The following is an 18,469-nucleotide window of genomic DNA, read 5'->3' as shown; positions in this document are numbered from 1 at the left end:
GTATTATAATGCATGCCTGAACTAAGCTTATTTAACACATGTATTTTTTTCCATTAGGCATATCGGTGCTTTCTTGCACTTAGGAACCTAGACAGCACTTTACAGTAAGTTTGGGAGCCACTTTAAAACAGCAAAATCATCAGGAAAAAAAGCACGAAATAGACTGCAAAAAAGTAGTCTTCTCCTCAGAAGGCAGAGAATCATCTTATTCAACCTCAGCTGGGAACATACAGGTCAGGTGACTCAAAATTTTTGCCAATCTGTGTATACATGTCTGGGAATAACTGCGACAACACCAAGATTATTGATTTGAGGGTTACGAATATATTTTAGCAAGCAGGTAAATTTACAAATATGCAATCTGTGAATAATTACAATCAATTCTAATTCATGACGGGAATTTTCTCTTTAAAAGTATTCTAACTAATAAATGAATAAGATATGACAATTAAATATTACCATTATGAACTAATAAATTAATGGACTAGGCAAGGACCATCAATGATTGCTAACATTACAAAAAGAAAGACAATCTTGATCATCCTGATGGAAGAAAAAAATTGAAACTGAATCTGATCAAACCTCAACATCTCACTACCAATTTAGAGAAAAGATAAGGAACAATGTTTTCACTCTTTAATTGAACATCAAGATACTCCATTTTTTAATCTGATATCCTCAAGGGCAGGGGTCATATTCTATTGAACTGTCTCCCCAGTATCTATGATAATACATAGCAGTCAACATTGGTTAAAATTTTCTTGAATAAATTAAGTGAATGAACAACCTCTTAGAAATTTAAGAACATTAATTTATATGGTCATCTCTTTTTCAAATAAAAGAGGAAAGAGAAAGGTACATGCAGCCAATTTAAAGCTCTAAGAGACACTACAAGAATTAGAATAAAACACCCCAAAAATCAAAGGTCATTTATACTGTAATTTCAACTGTTCAAAAGAAAGCTATGCACCAGAAGAAAAAAAATTCACTGAATAAAGTCACAAAATGCACATTCTCTTTGTTAAACAATAAGAGCCCCTAAACTCCACTAGAATCAGTTTACTTTTATTTTTAAGTAAGTTTAACAAGTTTACACAGAAATAAAGTTAAAAGAGAAAAACTGAAGTGACTAGTAAACATATGACAGAGAACAAGGAAGACAAACAACTTTATACTCATCAATAAATCTGCAGACATCTCTGCATAACAAACAGCACACTTTAGAGCTAATATTCAGAATGAGAGTCCTGAATTAGCAAGATTTGAATATGTTTAGAAAACACTGAGAAAACAGTACTATCTTGTAAAGTTTGTCCAAAAAAATAAAAAAGAAACCTAAAATAAGAATATATAACGGTATAAAGAGTATGCTTCAAACTTCTAATTTATCTAACTAGTCACTCCCTACAATGCCAGATAAATGAGAAAGTGCACTCAGAAAAGCCAGTGGCTGTAACACACATGGTTCTCATAACAGAGTTTTATTCTTTCTTCTTACTACAGTGCTAATTTTCTAATTTATAAAAATACGTAACTACAAATAACAGTCTAGTGTACGCAAAGGTCACAAATTTAAAAAGTTCGTTCAAGAGTATTGATGTTTGGATATTTTAATCATAAAGCTAATATTGTCGACTCTCATCATAGAATAGACTTTGTAGTATAACTGATTGTAAATTATAAACAATCAAGTTAACAACTACAAAATTCTAAACTGAAACAAGCAACAGGTGAGAGAAAGAAGCTGTTGAGTACAACTACTTCAGAGATACAATTTCCTTCTACCCAGCCAGATGAAGAGAATCCTTCCCCAAATTAAGTGTGATAGCCTGAAGACAGAGACAGAGAATTTATCCAAAGGTACCTTAAATCCCAGTATAAGCAACGGAGTTGAGAGCCTAGTTTTTCTTACAGAGATCAGGGCTACATTACTTGAGCAAGAAAAAAATAGTTCCACAGCAGAGTGAAGGGTTGCATTCACTGAAAAATGAGGCACCTCTGAATCACTATCTATAAATGGCAGATCTACAGCAATAAAAATATATTTGGAATTATGTTATTGTCATGATAGTGCTGGTATGCAATCAAACTAACAAATCAAAGTAATTCAATGTAGCCAATTTAAATTTTAGGAACTGCTTATTACTGGAACTCTTCTATATCATAGTGGGAATGAAAATGGTACAGCCACTTTGGAAACCAGTTTGGCAATTTCCTATAAAGTTAAACATACACTTGCCATATAACCCAACAATCCTAATTCTAGAAGCTAACCCAAGAGAAATGAAAACTTATGTTCACACACACCCAAAAAAAACCTGCACAGAAATGTTTGACAGTTTATTCATAACTGCCAAAAACTGGAAACAAGTGCTTCAACTGGTGAATGGACAAACATGCTATATACTGGAATACTGCTCAGCAGTTAAAAGAAACTACTGATACATGCTGCAGGATGGATGGGTCTCAAATACATTCCGCAAAGTGAAAGAAGCCAGGTTTCAAACGCTATATAAAACATGATTCAATTTATATGATATTCTGGAAAAGGCAAAATTACAGAAAGAGAAAAAAGATCAGTGGCTTCTAGAAACTGGGAGTGGGAGGAGGAGCTGACTACAAAGGGGCAGCACAAGGGAATCTGGGGGGAGGGTGATGGAACCGTTTTGTATTTTGATTAATGGGAGAGTGGATTTTAGACAGAAAAACTATTTATCCAATATAAAAAAATCTTAACATCATAATTAACTGAAATGCTCAAAAAAAGGAATATTTCCTTTAGTAACTAAATTTTCGGGCTACCCATAAATACATTTAGTTTTAACTTCTGCCATTTAAGAAAATCTTTCTATAAAGTATTTCTATTTTATGCCTAAGTTAGATGTTTATTATTTTATTTAAATTGGGGCTAATTTATTTGAGATTTGTCTCATACAACTGTACGATGCAAACTAAACTGATTTAGGATGAGCCTGGTGCCTCACGAGGCATTTAATCAAGGTTCTTCCGTGATAAAATTTTCTCCCACAAAAAAGATGAAATAATTAATCCATTCATTCAACAAATAAGTGGTCATTAGAGACCTATTATGTGCCAAACACAGGAAATACAAATGGCAAACAAGACAACCACAGTCCCTAACATCACAGAGTTTAAGCAAGCAATAGTAGAAAGCATGGTATGTACTACAATAGAATTACTGTGCTTTCAGAGCACATACCAAGTGCAATAACCTAATCATGTAAATTCTAAGTCTTATTTTTAAGGTGGAGAAGAACGGTTACGTACGTGGTTCACACGCTCCCTTTAGGATCTACAGAATGCCTGGTATCTTGGTGAACTTGAAAACAAAGCTTAAAAAACATGCAACACTAGTGCTCAACGGTGATATAGAATCTCTTATGTTCTTCTGGATAGAGCTGGAACCCATTCTACTAAGTGAAGTATCCCAAGAATGGAAAAATAAGCACCACATGTACTCACCAGCAAATTGGTTTCCGTGATCATCACCTAAGTGCACATTTGAGAGTAACACCAAATGGGTATCGGGCAGATGTGGGGCGGGGAGGGGATGGGTGCATACCTACATAATGAGTGCAATGTGCACCATCTGGGGAATGGACACGCTTGAAGCTCTGACTTGGGAGGGTGGGGGGCCATGGGCAATATACATAACCTAAACTTTTGTACCCCCATAATATGCTGAAATTAAAAAAAAAAGAAAGAATGGAAAGAAAACAAAGAGACCACATACAAACAACACTATCCCTGCAAAAGCCGTACAATAATCACTCTCCTACAGCAAGGTCCTCTTTAGGGAAGTACAATATTAGAATATGTAGATTTATTTCTGTCACCTTTCCAGCAAGCAGGAAATTTTTTTGTTACAAAATACCATAATTATAAGTTTTTCTTTTTGAGGAATATTATTTTAAAGATGGGGGGAGGAAGAAAGGGAAGAGAAGAACCAAAGATTATGGGAATAAGAACTGGAAGCAAAAAAATAAGCAAAAGTAGGTATAAAGATTTTTGCAATGGGCCGGGCGTGGTGGCTCACGCCTGTAATCCTAGCACTCTGGGAGGCCGAGGCAGGCGGATCCCTTGAGCTCAGGAGTTCGAGACCAGCCTGAGCAAGAGCGAGACCCCATCTCTACTAAAAAAATAGAAAGAAATTAGTTGGACAACTAAAAATATATATATATGTAAAAAAAAAAAAAAAAATAGCCGGGCATGGTGGCACATGCCTGTAAGTCCCAGCTACTCAGGAGGCTGAGGCAGTAGGATTGCTTGAGCCCAGGAGTTTGAGACTGCTGTGAGCTAGACTGATGCCACAGCACTCTAGCCCAGGCAACAGAGTAAGACTCTGTCTCAAAAAAAAAAAAAAAAAAGATTTTTGCAATGAAGCCTTAAAAACAAATTAAGGAAGTTTAAGGAAACTAGAACAGAGGCATTACAACCACACCCTTGCTTCTTTCTACTATTAAAAAAAGGAAGCCAAGATAAGTAAAAAGAGGGCTACCCACAGGTGCTTTGGCATGAAGTTATCATGTGCAAAGGTAAAATTATATAACCCCAAGGACTAAAAAGAGTGTTTGATGAATACTCAGCTATGCCAAAGTTACCTGAAACATTTTCCATCTCAAGCATCCTAATTATACAATGCTTCTGGGACCACAGGGGGACCCACAGGACCAAGGTTAATAACTTAGTGTCAAAAACCAGAAAAGCTTTCAACAACTTTAAAAGAAACTAACACTGATTAAAATAAAATGCTTCTTGGCAGGTTATGTATTTACAAGTAAAAAAAAGCAAAAGAAATTTACTAGCATCTTACTGAAACCCCATCTCAGAGAAGATAGTAAGTAGTTTCTATTAAGCGGTAGATGCAAATTAATGCAGGTCCACAGTTTCTTTTCTAAAATTCTTGCAGTCAAACATGTCTTGGAATTCAGAATGTCTGGGGATTTTTGATGGGTGACAGTGTATACACCACATAATTTGTAACACCACGGAGAAGGTTGGAATGGCACAGAGAAGTCTGGGGCAGCACACTGTAATCAAACATTTGCTACAGTATTTCTGCAGTGAAACCTATCAATACATGAAATAAAGACAATAGTTCAGAACAGATTTTGTGAAAAAATCAATTTGTGTCAAACATACAAAAAAAGTTTTGGTTTTCAGAGAATTGTGGATGTTAGAACTGTTGATAAGAAACTGTAGTCCCACAGAATAGTAACCATAATCTCTTTTCATGAACTGAATGTTATTGTGGTATTTTGGTGAACCCAGAATAATTCTAAAAGTCTCCTGTTGGTTCACACATAACATGTCCTCTAAACCCTAACCAGTGTTAAATTTCTCTATCATGGATCCTCTTGTCAGGGCAGTTTTCAGAAATCTAAGCTTTGCAATTTATAGAACTATCAAATCCAATTTTGCCACCATGCAGAAAAATGTTCATTGAGTTGAATTGAACATATTGAACTAATCCTAAAATGGCTTGCTCCCATTTTTTCACAGGAAAAATGCTGTAACTGTTAATGGTGTTCCTGACTCAGAAACAAACATCAAATGAGTAACAAAAAGGACCCAATTTGTCATAAATATCAAGATACAATAACCCTATAAAACCCTATTATCATAGTGCATTTATGTGTAGACATTTACTGACTATACACAACATAGACAATATACTATAAACTAAATACACTATGACTAAAGTAAAATATTTCCACTGAGGGGAAAACCAGAGACAGTTCCTTGTCACAATGGTATAAAAGAGAGTAAAGCAGAAGTGCAAAAAAAAAAAAAAAAGCAGAAGTGCAGTTAGACTAGGTAACCATTAAGGCCCCTTCTATCCTGATGTTCCATGAAAAATACAACCCAATGATATTGTAAATATGATAAATATAACCTAAAATGAACAACTTTTGATTAGCAACACTTCTTGCCTTCTTATAATTTATACTAACTTTAAAGATATCACTTAGGTCTCCTAAAATTTCCAGGAACATCTGAATTGATGCCTTAATTTATTGTTGACAAATTTCCTTTTAACAAACTTTCCAAGCTTTAGGAATCCTCTCACTTTGGGACTACACTTATCAAAAATTGTTAATGAGCAATGAATATAGTGGCCTCACTAAAGATACTAAGTATAGTCAACCATCCATATGTGTGGTTTCCACACCCATGGATTCAACCAACCACGGATCAAAAATATTTGGGGGTGGGGTGGGAAGCATCCATACTGAACACGTACAGGTGCTTCTTTTTTCTTGTCACTATTCCCTAAACAATACAGCATAACAACTACTTACATAGCACTTATTGTATTAGGTATTATAAGTAATCTAAAAATGATCTAAAGTATATGGGAAGACGTGCATAGATTATATGCAAATAATATGCCATTTTATATCAGGGACTTCAACACCTGTGGATTTTTTGTATCCGTGGGGAGTCCTGGAACCAGTACTGAGTAATAATTGTATGACACTGTGAAAAAAAGTCTCTTATTTAACCTGATCCTCTTACTAATATTTTCTATGCATTTCTTCAGTCACCCTCACACTTTCATCCTTAATTTTAAAAAAACACATTAAAATAAAAGGATGTCTTTTTTTAAAAAAGAGATATGTGTAAAGGGAAGGAGAAATTAGTCATTTTCAACCCTGCAGCACACTGGAATAGCCTGTAGAAATCATAAAATATATCAATGCCCTAGCCCTATCACTAGATTCAAATATAAATTAGCATGGGTAGGATCAGAACATCTTTTTTTTTTAAGCTCCAAAAAAATGTTAATGTGAAGTTGGGCTAAGAACCACTGGTATAAGCTGCTTCCTCCACAAACTTCTCTCTTCTATTAGTAAGTGTTAGCATTCCCAATCCTATAGCAAGGACTCCAAGGGCTATCTTTAAAATTGTCCATTTTTCTTCTCTCATTGACTCTGTTACAGGAAAACAAAATTACTAATTTTCAACTGGAAGTTCTTAAACAAGTCCATTACTATAGTAAAATTCATTTTTAGCTTATTTGATATTCTCATTCCCAAATGCTCAGGATTTCTTTTTCAGTTCTCAAAAAACAACCTTCATTAGTAGGATATTAAGACAAATTGCAAAGCACACAATAATACACAAACATACAACACACATTCCAGTTATCAACTTTCAATAATCAAAAAATACTCAAAAGAATGATTTTAAAAACCTAATTACATTTTGATATTTTATTAACTACAAACATTTGCAGAATAGAATCTCAATTATACAAAGATATATTAGCCTTAATATATCCTGATATTCAAATGACAGAAAAAGAACTCAGTAAGTGCCATGTTTGTAATGAAAACTGGTATCACAAGACTCCACATCTTTAAGATTTACATTTTTTAGGTAAGGGGAATCATATTATCAGATTCCCTAAAATAAATGTAGAAAATAAAATAACATTTTGTAAAAAAATCCATCTACAAATACCAGTTTTTAAAATGTTGCCTACTACTGATACCTACTAGTTTCAACTTCAAAACAATACAAGGTTATTTTTTTCCCCAAATTAAGATTTTATTGCAAAAGTCTTGCAGCCATATATTTGCACACCTTAAGACTAGTGGAATACCATGAATTTTATCTCTTCTCTCCCTATTACATTACCTAATATATATGCCCACCACTTGAAAGTATTCATTGTAGAACATAAAATATAAGTATTTCACAGAAATAGAAAAATAAACATGACACAGTCTGGGTGTAAGGGAAAAAAAAACCTTTTCACTTCCTTTTTTACTAAAGGAAATTCTGAATATAATTTTAACACCAATATACCACATTCTAATACACTGCCTAGCATAGTACCTGAAGTCAAAATCAAGCAAGTTAAAAAAAATAGATAACACAATAACTTAAAAATATTCATAAGTCCACTATTTTTATAAAGTACACTTGTACCAATTTCAACTTAAAACTTTGTAACAAATAATTTTTAATAAATACATTTCAAAATAAAACTGCAAAGCATCAATGCATTCAAAGCACACTTTATTCAAGGTAATATACAATGAAAGCAAAGTATATGTTAAAATTTAAGCTGGTGAAAAACACCAAGATTCTATTTTCTTTCCTTAAAAAAAAATTTACTATTTTTTCTGATAGTAAATATAATGCATAGTTGTAGCTGAAAATCCAAATATAGAGAAATGTAAAGTATAAAAAGAAAAATCATCCTAAATTTCACCATTTATAAATAACTATCATTAACATATTCTTCCAAAAGATGGATGGATTTATTCTGTATATTTATAACCACTCACACATGTATTTGTGTATCTACGTATAAGCACATATATATTCTTTTCCTTTATATATACTGAAGGTAGAGAAATGTTTAAGATAATTTGCTTGAAAATAAAAATGATAAGCTGCTCCAAACACTCATTCTGCTTTTCTATTTTCATTTAAGCAGGCCAGCTTTGGGATTATTCTGTGTGTGTATGTTATTGACTGCTTAAGGGCAGATGAAAAAAATTGTCTGCTTGTTTTATTTAAAACAAAAAACAAAACAAAAAAACACCTCTGGCTAAATTTTTCCAAGGCCTGAGAACACAGATATCTGTATTAAAAGTGACTGGCTCACTGATTTACAGTAGTAGCCCATGGTCCTGAGAAAAACTTCAAAGTAGACAAGATTACTTTTATGGCCTCCCACTTCTTGGTCAGAAAGAGCACTACACTAGTAATTAGGACATGAAAGTTCTACTGATCATGTGTGTGACTTGAGCATTTCATTCACTCAACCTTCTTATGATTCATTTCAATTCTAAAATCCTGTAATTCACTCTGTCTTCCCATTCCCCCACCATCTTCTTTGCTGCTCTCAAAATAAGTAAAAATCATCCCCTCCTCCTATTTCACAGGGATTCCATCATTCAAAATAAACCTTTCTTCTGACCAACAAAGTCCATTTCTTTAATGTACTTATTCACCCCTAGGTGGGAAGAACAAAGTAATCCAATGAGATCAAAGATGTGGGCAGTATCTTGGTGAAGAGGGAGGGCAGCAACTCAAAAAAAAAAAAATTAAGCAAGTTTATGGGAACAAAATTTTAATTTAAAATTAAAATAGCTTTATGAGCTTCACAGGAAAAAAATTATAATCTTTCAACTTAGATCATCTATTTTATTGACTCAAAATTAGTAAATTTAAAAAGAAAGCAGTGTTTTTAGCTCCTGATATGAAGACCTGAGCATATTTAAGACAGCAACATGGAAGCAGCTTTCTAGTATTTCGTCCATTACATTTGTGCAACACTTTAAAGTTCAAAGTGCATTCATATGTATTATTTATTTTCATTCTCAAAACAAGTACATAGAGTGGTCACTATTGATTCTCTCTCTAACATCCATTTCCCCCATAATCTCCCGTCCCACAATTTTTTAAAAAATATCCTCCCTCTACCATGTAACTCTGTAAAATGTGACCCCATCACCAATTACAGGAGGTATCTGCTGATTCAGAAGAGACCAACAATGATAAACTTACTCCCCTTGTCATAATAGGTTACGAAGCATGTGTGACTTAACTCTGGTCAATAAAATATGAAGGGAAAAGCATGCTAGTAGGCTTGTGCAAAAGACTTCCTTTGCTTTTGCACAAAAAAAAAAAAAAAAAAAAAAAACACCTAAAAAAAAAAGGGCAGAGAAGGAAGAAAATGTTCCACTCCTTCCTCTGGCATATGCACTTCTAGATATGATCTTCCTACCAGCCTTAGGATGAATCCAACACATATAGGACGCAGAGCCAAGAAGAATAGGCAAACCAGAGTTCTGAAGTACTAGCTTGGGGCCACCCACATTACTCCCATACTTCAATGTTTCATTTCAGTTATCTACTGCATTTCGGCCACTGTAATGGGGTTGACACCGAGATAAACATACCTTATAAACCTCTCCTTTCCCAACCTGAACCTCCTGCTCCTTCAGCCAGAAGTTCTCCTTGGGAGAACTTCCCATTTGGGCTGAGCTAGGCAAGACAGGAGGGTCACTATTACTAGCTGTTAGACCAGCATGCTTTGCACCAAGCTCAAGTTCTCCTGGTACACATCAGTGGTGTCACATTTCCTCTTCCAAAGAACAAACTCTACCAACTCAACCCAGCAGCCCCTACTCGGGTTGAGGAGATGTTAGAAGTATAAGAAGGCTCCTCCTCAACCCTGATGCTATATAAAAGCTGAAAAGTAGCATATGAAATCAGATCAGGGACCGTATTGGAAAATATATGATAACAATAGACTAAATAATCAAACAATTCACTCTAAGGAATGAATCTCTCATAGGTTCAGAAATACCAGAATCCTTTTTCTTTTTTTTAAGAGGATGCTATAATATTAAATAAATCTCTAAGAGGTAGTGTAAACTAGGAAAGATGATATTTTATAAGCAGACACCCTCTTCAACATATTAACCAACAGTTCTTAAGTTAGCTTAAAAACAAAATTGTTTTTAAAAAATCTGTGAACCCTAAATATTTTATTGCAACTAAAACATAAAAATGTGCATTCATAAAACAATTTTATAATATAGGGCCAAGGCATTTTCTTCAAGTAAGAGTCTACTGATGAATGGTCTATTAGGTTAAGTATGAAATGTCCAATTTCCTTAAGTACTAAGTTTGACAGTTGATATCTCTGACAATTCATTTAGACACTTCTTTTTTAATTTTTATTGTGAAGGTACATCCTCATTCTTTCAAATGCACATTTTGGCTTGTGATTATCTTTCACATTTTTTTAGAGCAATTTTTGTGAAACCATGGATAAGTCAAAAATTTGTGTTATTTTCGAATATGAGTTCCGTTATGGAACCAATGCAGCGCAGACAGCTTGAAATATCAAGACATGTTTGGGAGGGATGTGGCTAATGAATGCACAGTACACCCATGGTTTGAGAAGTTCTGTTTTGGTGATTTTAATTTTGAAAACGAGCCACATGGGCAACCTGAGACCAAGATGGATCATGATGAGCTGAAAGCTGTAGTGAAGTGAATCCATCTCAAGCTATGGGTGAATTAGTAGCAAGGTTTGATGTTACTATTCCAACAATATTGGACCATTTGAAACAAAGCAGCAAGGTAAAGAAGTTGGATAGATAAGTACCTCATGAATTAAATGAGCATTAGAAGAGAAATCATCTCCAAGCTCACTTTTCTTTGCTGTCATGACATAAAGGCAAACCATTTCTACACTGTATTGTCACGTGTGATGAAAAATGGATTCTTTTTGACAATTGCAAGCATGTGGCACAATGGTTGGATAAAGACAAAGTGCTGAAACACAGTCCAAAACCGAATATTCATCAAAAAAAAGCTAATGTCTGTTTGGTGGTCCAGCACTGGTATTACACACCACAGCTTCATGAAATCTGGTCCATCAATTACAGCAATGTCTACTGCAACCAGTTAGACGAAATGAAGTTGGTTGTGATTAAGCAGCTGACATTGGTCAATAGAGACAGGCCAATTCTCTTGCAAGACAACGCTCAACCATGTGTCACACAAACGACACTGCTCAAACTACAAAGGCTGGACCTGGAAACTCTCTGGCATCCACAATATTCACTAGACCTTGCACCAACTGACTACCATTTCTTCCAGACTGTGGACCACTTCTTGCAAGGAAAAATGTTCAATTCTCAACAAGCTGTAGAAAACGCCTTCTGTGATTTCATGGCCACTCATTCTCCAGGCTTCTTCACTGTTGGCATAAGCAAGCTACCATTAAGATGGCAAAACTATGTCGATAGTTTAGGTGCATACTTTGATTAATTGTACTGCTTCTTGTTTGAGATACAATAAACTACACTTTTGATTCAAAATTGGACATTTCATATTTAATGACCTAATATTTTATTTTTCTTGCAAAAACCACACCCATTGTACATCACCTGATTTCCAGTTTCTGTTTCTTAATTATGGAAACACATTTAACAAACACTGGAAAAGCAATTTTACTGCAGAATCTTTTTAGATTATTAGGGTTTTTTTTTTTCCTAATCATTTAAAATTATTTCACCCTCACCTATTTCAACTGTAATTGATTTTGGCTACTGACCTATTTTCAAAGCAGCCAACTGGTTCTCATACAAACACCTTTTTGCCTTCAGACTTCACTGAATAATGTTTCATTAAACTATGTAATTACAATGTCAAGTGCAACTGCCATTAACGTTTGTTAGGTACAAACACAAACAATTCTCAGTAAGTCTGTAATAACTGGTGGGAATAAAAAGTTCAAGAGTAAACTAGAGAGTAGTCTACTGCCACTCAATTTAACGTGGGCATCAGTCAGTAAATCCTACAGAGAGTGAAGACCATCATTTATTCTCATGAATGGGTTAAGCAGAGGTCAGTCAGTTAAGAGAGTCTCCTGTAAAAGGGTGTTCCCAAGAGTCTTTGCTTATCTGCCCACCAATCAATCCCCCAACAATTCATATATGTAAGCAACTTCTGAAATAACGGAAAGAAGATTCACACAGTATCTACTATGTTCTAGGCAATCACATAGTACTTGCCGCTTTATATAAACTTTCTCGATTTTGATGAAAAATATAATGGCAGAGTAACTCCCTTCTTTTCCTTTTTTTTTTTTCTTTTTTCCAAATATAGTTATCAGTTAAAGAAAACAGTTCCAAGTAACACAAAGTCATCTAACCAAATGAAACAAACTTGAGTACAGCTTAAATCTGACATTACTACACTAGAGGAAAAAAAGCATTAAATATTTGCGTTTAAGAAAAAGAATATGAGATTTTACCTAATTCCATTGAAAGCTATGAAAAATGTGGACATGATTTAGCCATAACTTTCATTAAATTAAATTATAACTATGCAATATATCATTAGAAGAGAAAATGACCCCCAAAGTATGTCTTATTTCCCAAATATATAAACATTTCCAGTTCAGTATTAAAGAATTCTTTCTTATAACTAAGACGGTAGGTGGGAAGTGGCAGGAGAAAACATAACCAATCACTTATTATGATCTAAGAACAAATCAGTATGCACTTTCCTTAAGATTCATAATAGAAGGGAACCCCAAATATTTACAGTTTCTAAATCTCAGCTTTGATAAGGGAGCTAGAAAAAAATATGTCTAACAGCAAACTCCACTGTGTTTCTAAAAGTTATCTATCCCCACATGTATATCTCTCATTCTATATTTTCTGAGTACTTCAGAAGTCACTTCACATTAATGGATAATACACACTTGATTTCTACATATTAAGAATATAGAATCCCTACAATTAGAGAAAGACAGATACCTCAAAACTGCCACTTCCAAAGAAATTACATCTTGAAGAACCAACACTCAGACACATACCAATATCAGTTAATCCCACTAAATGCTAACTGCTTAAGAAAAGACAAAAAGGAAGAAGATGGAAACAGATCATTGGTGGTGTAAGACTTTGAAGGCAGAAAAAAATCTGATTCAAATATGCATTCTGCTACTTCCAAGATTTATCTTTCACAGGTTATTGCTTTCTGGTCTCAAAATGGAAATTACACCATCTAACTCATAGAGTAAGTAATCTTAACAGTACCATTTATGGCCTCCATACAAAGCAGGTATTGTTATTGGGAGGTTCAAGGTAACAAAAATTTACTTACAATGTAAGTCCTTTTTCAATGCTAAGAGGGAAATAATTAGTTTAAAAAAAAAAAAATCAAACAACCTCAATCTTCCCTGTAACATGATTCTACATGCATTTAAAAACTGGTGTTGCGAGGGTGATATTTTTCTAAGTACTCCAAATAATGATTAAGTTTGAAGTTAGATTATTTTAGGGTCATCTAATATTTAAAATGATTGCAAACCTCACATATATTTGTCTGGAACTGTGGAAGTTTCACATTTTATCATTCCACTGTTACAGTCAGCTCCCTACATGTACAAATTCTTTACATTTCACCTTATCCATAGCAAATCTCACCTATTAACAATAATATAAACTATCCAATGATCTATATTTTGTTATTTAATATTTCAGCATTCCCTCTATTTAGTGTGATATAATACATCCTTTTGGGAAGACCTTTAAAACTGAATAACCACTTATCCCATTCTGAAAAAAATCTAAACCAATAAACTATACCAGAATAAATCTATTCTCAGCATGGAGGCGATTACAGGATGGACCAGAGGGGACACACAGAAGTAACTGGAGAGCTTCCAATTTCTTCCTGAGTTACATTTTTACAGTCTGGCTTTATTTTATGTATAACCAATGACCAGATTACCAGACATACCCATATTTAAATACAAGTAAAGATATATAACAAAGCCATGTATAAACTGGTTTGGATTATATACTTTTCTGCTTTCCTCTAGTAGCACAAACGATAGCAAACTATTTTGTTATAATCTGTTTCCTTAAACTTACTATCCTTATTTGCCTACCTATTATCAGCATAGAATCTATATAAACTCGGACCTTCACATCTCAAACTGACTGACTCATTGTTAAATACTACACATTCTGGACTTCATGGCCTGATCTCCACCTACTTTCATAGCTTCCTCTCCCACAAAGACCTCCTGGCACAGCAGCCTTATGTCCAGGTCAACATGCCCTATAACACCAAACCACATGCCTGTGCTCAGGCTGTTCCCTTTACCTAGAAAACTATCACCCCCCTACATCCTCTAATTTGCCTATTAAAATATTTTAAGACCCAGATGGAGTGTTACCAGCTCTACACTCATTCATAATTCTCCAGTCAAAAATTAATATCTTTCACAAACACACCCCATGCTTCCATGAACCTCTAATAAAACCCACAGGAATCTTGTACCGAATTATTTTTGTGCATGTCTGCTTTTCCCTTGAAGGCAAATACTGGGTCTCATTCATTTTCATATTCTATTCACTGTTCCATTCTCATCACATAGTAAAGGTCCAGGTTGAATTAAACTATTCTTTGATTCTAATTCCAGTCCTTTATTTTGAAGGAAGCAATAAATGCCTTTCAAGTATTGAAGATTTTGTTAATATATTAACACTTGCAAATCTAAAAATGAAAATGTCAGTAATTACATATTGCATTAATTTTAAGCTGATGACTGGCAGAGAGGTGAGTACAATAAATCCTCAGTAAAGATAATCATTTCTCAAGATTGCCCCCCAAAACTCTCATAAATATCAACATTAAAATTAACCTTTCTGTCCCCCATTCTAAGAACAACTACTACTTGATACATATCCAGAAATGCAACCTAACTTAAAGCAAAAGTGTCTATACATTCTGCTAAGAATCTATGCCAAAGTCATATAATGTACTTGATAACATCTTTCTTCCAATGCCTATAAATATAATTTTCATCTTTTGTACAACTATAAAGGCTAATGTATACAAAATATGAAGATAATTTATCTACACTCGGGGTATAGCTAGAGCAAAGTTTGGAAATAATTACAAAACACACTAAGCACATCTCAGAAAAAAGAAAAGAAAAGTAAAGAAAGAAAAAAATAATGTCACAAGGATCTGATTTTTTGGTGGAAAATGGTTTCCTAAAGTGGTGTCACACCTTTGTAATTCTAAAATATTTAATTTTTGCAATATTTTTCTCCAAATTTATTTGTGGGGAAAGCCAATATTCTTCAAAGAAACATACAGAACTTCAAAAAGTAGATATTTTTAATTTTAAAATCTAGCCCATCTTAGATATAGTTAGTTCAACATCTCTTACTATCTGTGGTCAAACATCATTCGTATCAGAAGAAGTAATTGCAAAAGTAAAAGAAATAATGACTTATTTTGTTAATTTATTAAAAATAAGTGGGCTTAGTTTTCTAATTTAAAGCAGTGTTCTAACAGAAGGTTTAAAAGGGGCCACTGACTGACCAGACTGAGAGTATTCAACACAACAGAGTTGAAACAAATTCACAGTGTAGCAACAGTAGCTTTCTCCCACACAGACTCTCTCTCTCCCACCTGAACTTTTCCTCCTTGCCTCAACATGAGGTGGGAGAAACTGGAATGACATGCCACAAGCCTATCTAACCCCAGGACCACACACATCTCCATCACCATCCTGCTGAAAAGAAATGTGGGGGCTGTGGACCAAGAGAACCGACACTTCTGTGTGTCACTTCCCCTGCATGTGGGATAAACAAACCAGCACCGTAACAGTAACCCTCAGAGTAATTTTGTTACCCTTACCTAATGATTTGGTTAAGTTTTGAGCTAAGTCAAAGCTCTATCAAATATAATAAGTATATATCCCTGTGCGCCCCCCCCCCCCATTAAAACAAACAATCCAACGGGAAGTTTATTCCTGAACTGAATGCTGGCCCCAGTCACCTCCTTCCAGCAGCAGATCCATGCCTCCTTCCTGCCCAAGCCCCTACTCCAAAGGTAATTGTCTAGACACAATCAAGGAGCGCAGTGGGCTGCACTCTCCACCTCAAAATCCCTCCTAAAAGCAGCCCCCGCCTTTGCCCAGCTCGCCCACCTCCTTCCCGTTCCCATTCGCGCCGCACCACTCGGGCAACTTTTGCACCCAGCCCGGCCCGCCGCCCGCGGCCCCCTCCTGCCCCCCGAGCCCTCCGCGCCCTCTACCTCCCGACCGCGGCCCCCTCCGGCCCGCGCCTCCGAGCCGCCCGCCCGGGTCCTCGCCCACCTTTCCTCCGAGACCGCCGCCCGCGGCGCCGCCCCCGCCGCACCCCACCCCACCGCACCCAGCCCGGGACCCCAGCCCACCCCGCCCCACCCGGAGGGAGGGAGCCGCGATCGCGCTCAGGCTGCCGCCAGGCCGGGGCCGGCCGGCCGGCCGAGCACAGACGCGCAGGGGGCTTTACCTCCGAGGCGCGGTCGCGAGCGGCGGGGTCGGTCTGGGCGCGGGCGGCGCCCCCAGGTCCGTCAGTCAGAGGCGACGGGGGCAGCGGCGGCGGCACCTCACACGCGCCGGCGGCCGGAGGAGGAAAGCGAGCCACGCAAGGAGGGAGTGAGCGAGGTAGGGGGAAAGGAATGAGCGAGGGAGGTAACACAGCTCTGCTCGGACTCCGTCCCCGCAATAGTGCCGGTGCCTCCTACCGCCGCCGCTGGCCGGAGAGTCGCCGCCCGAGCCGCTGCTTTCGCCACCGATGCAGCCGGGAATGAATGCACAGCGGTGCCTCACTTATCCGGAGGTCAAACATCCTTCTGCCTCGGGCATCCGGATCGACGCCGGACCCGGAAGTGAACACACGGAAAAAAAATAGAAAAGGAAAGCGTCTCTCTAGTGGCGGCGGCCCCCTAGCCGCCCGCATCAGCGAAAAGAGCCGAGTGGAGCCGAAGATTACACCGACCTGCTCGGATTGGTCGGATCGCCGACCGGAAGAGAGGCAGCTCGCTCATTGGCTGGCAAAGCCTATAAAAGTCAAACCACGCCCCCTCCCCACCTTCGTCCCAGCAGTGCGTGAGGGAGAGTGAGGAGGTTTTGTGGATAGGAGTGTTTCTCTAGAGGAGGCCGTGGAAGAAGAGACTTAACAAGGTCTACGGAGAGAACTGGAGGAAAATGCCCCCGTGGATTAGGAGAGCTACTAAGAATGGAACGAGCAAAGAGCGTTAAGAGTGCCATTGTACCAAGTCAGGGTGCCTTTCCCTGGTGCGCCCAGCACGGCCCTCAGGTTCCAAAACTCTTAGGGCCTGGCCTAAAGGGATGACATCACTGGGTTGACATGCCCTCACTGCCCTCTAACTCCAGTGTAATATCAGGGAGTCAACTGCTTAGAAATATGAATTGTGGCTCATATTTGCATCTCATTTGCTGTCCATGAAGAACTTCGTTTGTGAGCTCAAGTAATCTTCTAAACTATATAGTGTGGTAGATATTATCTCAGTTTTTCAAATGAAATTCCTGAAGTTCCAAGAAGCTGAACATCACTCACGGTCATGAAGTTGTAGAACACAAACTGGAATCGATGTTTTCTGGCTCCACTTTCCAGTACACTCTGCCCAGATAGAAAGGGCAGAAGATTACATTTGTTCCTCTCTCCCTCTTGCAACTGGTTAACTAGGATAGAGATAAGTGATTTTGGAAGATCTCTCTGGAGCTTGATCTATCATGAAGGCAATGTATAGGACTCTGAAACTATAATTTTTTAATTGTTATTTTTAATATCACTTATGTCTAAAGTCCTTTCAAAACTTGGGCATTAAGGTGTGCATGAAGAAAAATCACAGCTTGGTGCTATGTTTAAAAATGTTCATTTTATCAAACAGTTTTATATTCTTGATATACTTCCTGTATCAAGAAACTGGTATATCTCTATCTCTACCTCTTTCTGTCTCTCACTCAAAACTTAAGAAAAGACTCCAGTGAAACAAATGTACTTCATAATAATTGAGGATTTATTGCATTTTCCTCCCTACCTTGACAGACTGATGGTAGGGCTAATGTGTTACCTTCAGAGGAGTG

General features: G+C 36.8%; 1 protein-coding gene across 13 annotated transcripts in view; it reads right to left on the bottom strand.

Moving 5' to 3' along the window:
* Nucleotides 1-17,256, bottom strand: part of CSNK1G3 (casein kinase 1 gamma 3) — a 100,913-nt gene extending 83,657 nt beyond the window's left edge. For all 13 annotated transcript variants that reach the window (XM_069492598.1, XM_069492603.1, XM_069492602.1 and 10 more), the window contains exon 1: nucleotides 16,869-17,256. The gene's annotated coding sequence lies outside the window, so the exon portion shown is untranslated. The remainder of the gene's footprint in view (nucleotides 1-16,868) is intronic.
* Nucleotides 17,257-18,469: the final 1,213 nt, after the last annotated feature.

Source organism: Eulemur rufifrons, chromosome 17 (assembly GCF_041146395.1).
Source record: "Eulemur rufifrons isolate Redbay chromosome 17, OSU_ERuf_1, whole genome shotgun sequence".
Taxonomy (NCBI): Eukaryota; Metazoa; Chordata; class Mammalia; order Primates; family Lemuridae; genus Eulemur; species Eulemur rufifrons.
The sequence above is the reverse complement of the archived record's forward strand: the minus strand, read 5'-3'. Positions and strand labels throughout refer to the sequence as shown.